The following is a 6,284-nucleotide window of genomic DNA, read 5'->3' as shown; positions in this document are numbered from 1 at the left end:
AACAAAGAAAAAAAGGGAAAGACATTCTTAAAAAGGAGGACTGCTTTGACCTCTGGTGTCCTAGGAAAAGACGTGGCATGTGGGGCTCTTCATGAGTAATACTGCTATGTCTTTAGCAGACGGGGAATGGTCAGCGCCATTATCTCCCGGGGGTTCACTTAAATGTTAACATCTCATACTGACCGTATTTCTGGACCTCATTTCTGCTCTGTATTCTGGAACAGAGAAATTAAGAAACTGAGCTAAAACAGGACAATGTGAATAACCACATTCACTGTGTTGTACATGTTGTGAAGCATGTGTTTTATACATTTTAGTGCTTATGATTACTCTGGAAAATACAAGGTGCAGCTGCTGTTGGTCCAGACTGATTTAACTCAACTACTATTGAATGAATCATCATGAGCAAAAGTGATGGATTTTTTTCAACCAATGCCATCATTTCAGAATGTTTAATGGTTTATGACCAAATACCTGCAAAAAAACCCTCACATGACCGCCTCAGCTGAATTTTTGTGTTAAGTGCTAATAGCAAATCTTGCTATGCTAACATGTGAAACTTAGAGTGCTAAGAGGAAATGCTGGTATGCTAACATGCTAAACTCAAAGTGATAATAGCCAATGTTGGTATGCCACAATGCTAAACTCAAAGGGCTAATAGCAAATGTTGCTATGCCAAAATGCTAAACTCAAAGGGCTAATAGCAAATGTTGCTGTGCTACAATGTTAAACTCAAAGTGCCAATAGCAAATGTTGGTTTGCTAACATGCTAAACTGAAAGTGCTTAAAGCCAATGTTTGTATGCAAACATGCTAAATTCAATGATGCTTAGCTAAAGCTTTCCAACAAAGCAAAGTTAGAGACAAGCTGGGGAACCTGGTGGAGGATTTAGCAGCTAAAGAGCTGAAAAACAAAAGTTTCCCTAATGAGTTGGTTCAGACAAAAAACAGCTAAAGGAGAGTTTATATTGGAGTTAACAGTCAACAGATGGCCAGCAACATGACTCCAAATTTATGATTATCTTGCCCTGTAACACATCATCATTAAAACTCAAAAGATGAATACGTACTTCACAATTGTTCATAATTTGTTACTGCTGCCTGTAATTGCAGGCTTAAGGAAAGTTGTTTCTTCCACCACTACCTACTCATAAACTGCACTGTGATTGTGATTTATGGGGAAACATGCCTAATGATAATATCCATTATGTAATACACCTACTGTGCATTTCAGAGTCTAATTCTGAGCAAACGCCCCTGAGGGAGGAGATTTCAGTGCTTTGGAGATGTCATGGTGAGGCAGGAAAATCCATGTTCAAATTAAAAATGCATTGTATCTCACTGTAATGTTAAAAACCTGCAGCTGCATTTCCTCCTAACACTGACTCTGCTTACACTAACCTGGTGACCCCAGGCGTTGTTGTTGATGAAACGAAGCAGCCTGATCTGTCTTCTAAATAGAATCCCTGTGTTGAAATGTGCCCCAGCAGCAGATTCACTCTGCATTTAATGAAACACACACACACACACAAACATTTCATACGGGGGTCTCAAGGTGATAACAGGATTTGATAAGTATTGATTTACGCAAGTAATATGAGACCCTCATACTACTGTACATCAAAAGTCTCTGACATTGCCGTTATTTGTTTGAGATAAGGCTATCCATCATGAGACACTCAAAAAATGAAAGCTGAAAAGAGTTGAGAAAAACCAAGTGTGTCTCTGGAGCTGAAGATTCATTACGCTTTGATTCCTATGCAATTTCCTCCCTTTTCAGTCGCAGCAGTCAAGTAAGTTTCCCTCTCGTCACCATCCTCTGAAGAGCTTAAAGTAACAAAATTAATCATACAAATCAGCATATTCTCAACAATTGTGCTTGCAAATTCACCCCACCTTCTCCGCTCAACATCCACCACACCTTTTGACACAAACTACAACAACATCACGTAATTCCACAGAGTGCCCTTCCAGAGGGAACGGCCTATTTCATATTTATACCTAGTGAGGAGATGGTGTACTTCGCTGCGCTTTTGAGCGAGAGATTTCCCTAGCCTCTCACAAAAAACGCTGCCACCCTTTAAACATTCAAGTCATGGTTCAGTAAGGTGCCTGCTGTCAATTTTATTTATAAACCTCCCTGGCCTGTTCTTTCATTCAGACAGGCTCTCCACCACCCCTTCCATCCACCTCTCTCGTATATTGCCAGGAGGGATGCAGACACCACCTACAAGGCATCCTCAAAGGCAAAGGGTAAACATGGCTTACAACAGCACTTAATGCAATCACTGGGTAAAGAAACACATGCCTCAGCAACATCAAGCTACAACACTCTGGGAGGTGTTAAGGTGAATAAAAATGCCTCGCTACATCCCGTGGCTTTGGAAGTGTAGATTTCTTTTGAGAGCCACATCCAAGAAATTACCCCCTGCTTCCCCTGCCCAGTATTCGCCTCTCGTGCAGGCAGGCGGTGAGGCTGTGAGGGCGTGATGACTCCCCTGGATGTGAGTCTGACAATAGGCTGTGATACTCACAAACCAAAGTGATGGTTCCCTGTGTGGAAATGCAAAGAGAGAAGGGCGCAATAAAACAGATAGATGCCCTGGAGAGTGCCAGAGGAACACTCAAGCTATGGGATTTTAATGACATAATGAGGACAGTTGCATGCATTTCCTATTAATTTGCAGTTTCACTTTATGCAAGAGGAATAACGGTAACCATGTGAGCGTGTGAGACTAAAGTAAAAACAGACTGCTCAGAGGTGGCCATCACAGAGGATCTTGTTAGACTAATTTGCATTGTATTTTTCTTTTTCTTAAGTTTTCAACCCTAACTATTCCCATTTGTACCTTGTTTTTACCTATGCAGCCGCCATGTTTTGCTCTCATCTTTTTCCTGTCAAAAGACTCATCTTTGCAAAATGTTACACCATGCCCTGGTGAATACTGTCTGGGTGAAGGATCTCCATATTTTCGGGGTAACCTTTAAGATTCATACTGCTGCAAAGAGTGTGGTAAATGCACTTTAATTATGAAAAAATATATAATTCAGATGATCTAACATTATTTTGTTCAGAAGTTATTGTGCGACCAGCCCATTTGCGAATTTAATTACTATAGTTTACATAAATTATTTACATAACAAAATTAGAAAAACACTGATATTGTACATCCTGGACTCATTTATGTTTACTTGACTCCAAGGATATAATAGAGGATCTTTATATATGCAGAGGAAGAGCACAATCTGGAGTTTAACTTAATTATTTTCACCTAGTGCAAACCCAGAGGAGCTCATGTGTTCGATTATGCGTGTATGTGGATGTCTGTACCTGTCACAGTGAAGTTTACTTCAACCTGATGTATTTACATGTCAAGAAAATAGAGTCACTTCCTACAGCAGAACGCTTGCAATTTGTTGCATTATTTCAAACAGCAAGTGGTATTGCAACTCTGGAAGGTGATTTGGATCTGACATTTAGTGGAAAACGTAGATGAGGTGTCCGAGTGTTTAAAGGGAAGGACTGCTGATCCATTGTGGTCTGCACGTGTGGAGTCCTTTAGGTCTGTATTCTCTGGCCAAAGCTTTTCTCCCTTCAGATGCTTTCTTAGGATCACTTCTTAGAAAGTACAGCTTTCTGATTTGAATGTTGGGGGCATCGATCCCACTACCTCTTGCTTGCGAGTCCTGTCTCCTGTCAACTTCAAAGAGAGAGCTTTACCATTTGAGCTAAGTCCCCTATATCAGTGCAGTCTTGTAGCTCAAAGTATACACTCTGGAAGGTGATCTGGATCAGACATTAACTGGAAACACAGGCTGAAAATGACGAGGTGGCCGTAGTGGTTAAGGCGATGGACTGCTAATGCATTGTGCTCTGCATGCGTGGGTTCGAATCCCATCCTCGTCACAGTGCTGTGTACTTTAATCAGATATTTTTACATGTCAAGCTGTCAGTTCCAACAGTCGAACGCTTGCATCTTGCTACATTATGAAAAAAAGACTGTGGTATTCCAACTCTGGATTTGGATCTGACATTTATTGAAAACGTAGACGAGGTGTCCGAGTGTTTAAAGGGAAATGTGCATTTCTTTAATTTTTTTTATTTAATGTAATGTATTACACATTCCTCGTCACTTAAAAAAAGTAATGCATTAATGTACTTCTCTACTCCCTGTAGAAAATAAATCCTTAAATTACTTCTTACAGTATTACTCTTAACAATAGGCTATCTAAAAGGTATAATTTGATGATATTGTCAGTTGGTGTTTGTAAACACATTGCATTTAAAGTGGACCCCTCTCCCCCAGCTCTACAAACTAGAGACCAAAAACGTTTATAACACTGCAAAATGAAAAGAGAAAATCCAGAGAGAGTACATGGTCTCTTAACCTTAAGAAACCAAATCCCAACACGCAATTAGGGGGACCACCAATTGTTCCAACCTTCCAGTAATCTGCAGAATGGATACATTTAGACCCCAAAACCACTTGGTTAGGGATCAAAAGATCACGGTCTGGGTTGAAATGATCACCAGTGCATCCAGATACATTAATATAATAGGAGCAAAAACAACTAAAACGTTGAGAGTGTGTAATTTTGGCGCCATGGGCAGTCAGAAGCATAGGTTTTGTGTTCAGGATAATGGACTCTCAGTCAAATGGACTTCTAGTCAAATAGGAAATTTATTGGACTATTGGCCAATCAGAACAATGGGATGTTTGGTAGAAAAGTGTACATTAATGCAGTCTGTTTACCTTTTTGCATTTAAGGTGTAGGAATGGTGTATTGGGAAAGCCTTATAATTTTAAAGGACTATTCTGAACAGTGGAGGAATAATGGGTAATCAAGTAATGATTGCATGATTAACTATAATAACATAATCTTTTCAGTTATCATTTGGAGAGAAAATACAAACAGAAGTGTAACATATTGCTACAACTGGCTTCAGTTTCTGTACAGACAGCCAGTAAGGCAAAGACAGAGCACACTTCATTGTAATTTTTTTTCACTTTTCGTAGATCACCATGTACATTGTTGGATTGTCTGCAATGCATGGTCTGTATTTCCTTGAATAAAACAGCCTTGACTTGGATGTATTTGCTCAGTGATGCTTCAATAGCATTTACTGCCCTCACAGATGGCTGCTCTCATATAGCCTGGAGGAACATAGTTGAGTTTGAGCTGCTTTAACTGTAACACAGTAAGTTGGCTTCAGTTGTGTTACAGTTGAGTATATAGTTGATCCGAACACTAGTTACTATGACCATGAGAGGATTCAATTTTAATTGGAAAAAAAAATGAATGTAAGTTTCCGTGTAACAACCTGTCATTGCTCTCCCTGGATTAGTCACATGATCGGTTAATTCCTGCATTTTCCATCCCATATCTCCACTTTGCTACTGGAAGCTCAGTCATGTAGCAAGTCTCGTGCTTTTCCCCATGAGAGAGATGATGAGACTAATCCAGGACCATTCGATCAAATGAATCTTTTCAGTCAAGCGATTTTTCAATGTCACATTTCTTTATGTTTGATCCATGAGGTAGGCTTGTCCCATTGGCATCATCTATCATCATCAAGTCGAGCCACCGGGCTCTCCTGACCACTGAGCAGTCGCTCTCGGCAGACGGATGCCTCCGAGGAACATCTGTCAATCAAAGACTCGCGGAGGCTTTGCTGCATTTTCATCTTCAATCAACCATGGAGAAACTCATGAATCTTAGACACTGGGATTTGGTCTTTGTAAAGGTATGCAAGCAAGTGAAATAGTATTTAGTTGTGTGCATGCAACAGACTGGCGCCTTCTTTGACACAAAAAATTTCACTTGCCTGTCACAGATGTGATTCAGCTTTGTTGAAAATACAGTTTCCAGCTAAGATTGGGAAATTAGCCCTTTCGGAGAAGAGTGTCTTATAGCCAGGAGGGAAAACATGAATTCTTGTTAGCATTTGGCAACTGTGTGTTTGCAAAGGTGAGTCTGAAATTGAAAAAGGCCGTCTATCAATCTGCATTCATAAGATTTGTAAGATGCAGTAATAGCACAAAGACGAATGCAAAATAAGACTTTCTGAGGTGCAAGAGCAGCAGTTTGTTCTGTCACTCAAGAATCATTTTGAAGGCTAATCAATGGCACCCGACATCCAGCAACAAAGACCTCTGATTTAAGCAGTCCAGTTAGCAGAAAATATCTAAACATGCTGCCGCTGCTCACTTAGATGGACTGACTGAGTCCTTGAAATATCAATGCATCGAGCAGCTGCTGATGAAGTGCTGACAGGAAGACTGT

At 40.2% G+C, this 6,284-nt stretch overlaps 1 non-coding gene across 1 annotated transcript; it reads left to right on the top strand.

The window, feature by feature from the left end:
• Window positions 1-3,823: 3,823 nt before the first annotated feature.
• Window positions 3,824-3,906, top strand: trnas-gcu (transfer RNA serine (anticodon GCU)). The gene has a single exon. It is a non-coding gene; the product is annotated as a tRNA-Ser (tRNA).
• The last annotated feature ends 2,378 nt before the right edge of the window (window positions 3,907-6,284 follow it).

The sequence above is a fragment of the Centropristis striata genome, chromosome 3 (assembly GCF_030273125.1).
Source record: "Centropristis striata isolate RG_2023a ecotype Rhode Island chromosome 3, C.striata_1.0, whole genome shotgun sequence".
Classification (NCBI taxonomy): domain Eukaryota; kingdom Metazoa; phylum Chordata; class Actinopteri; order Perciformes; family Serranidae; genus Centropristis; species Centropristis striata.
Note: the sequence above shows the minus strand (reverse complement) of the source record. Positions and strands in the feature narration are given on the sequence as shown.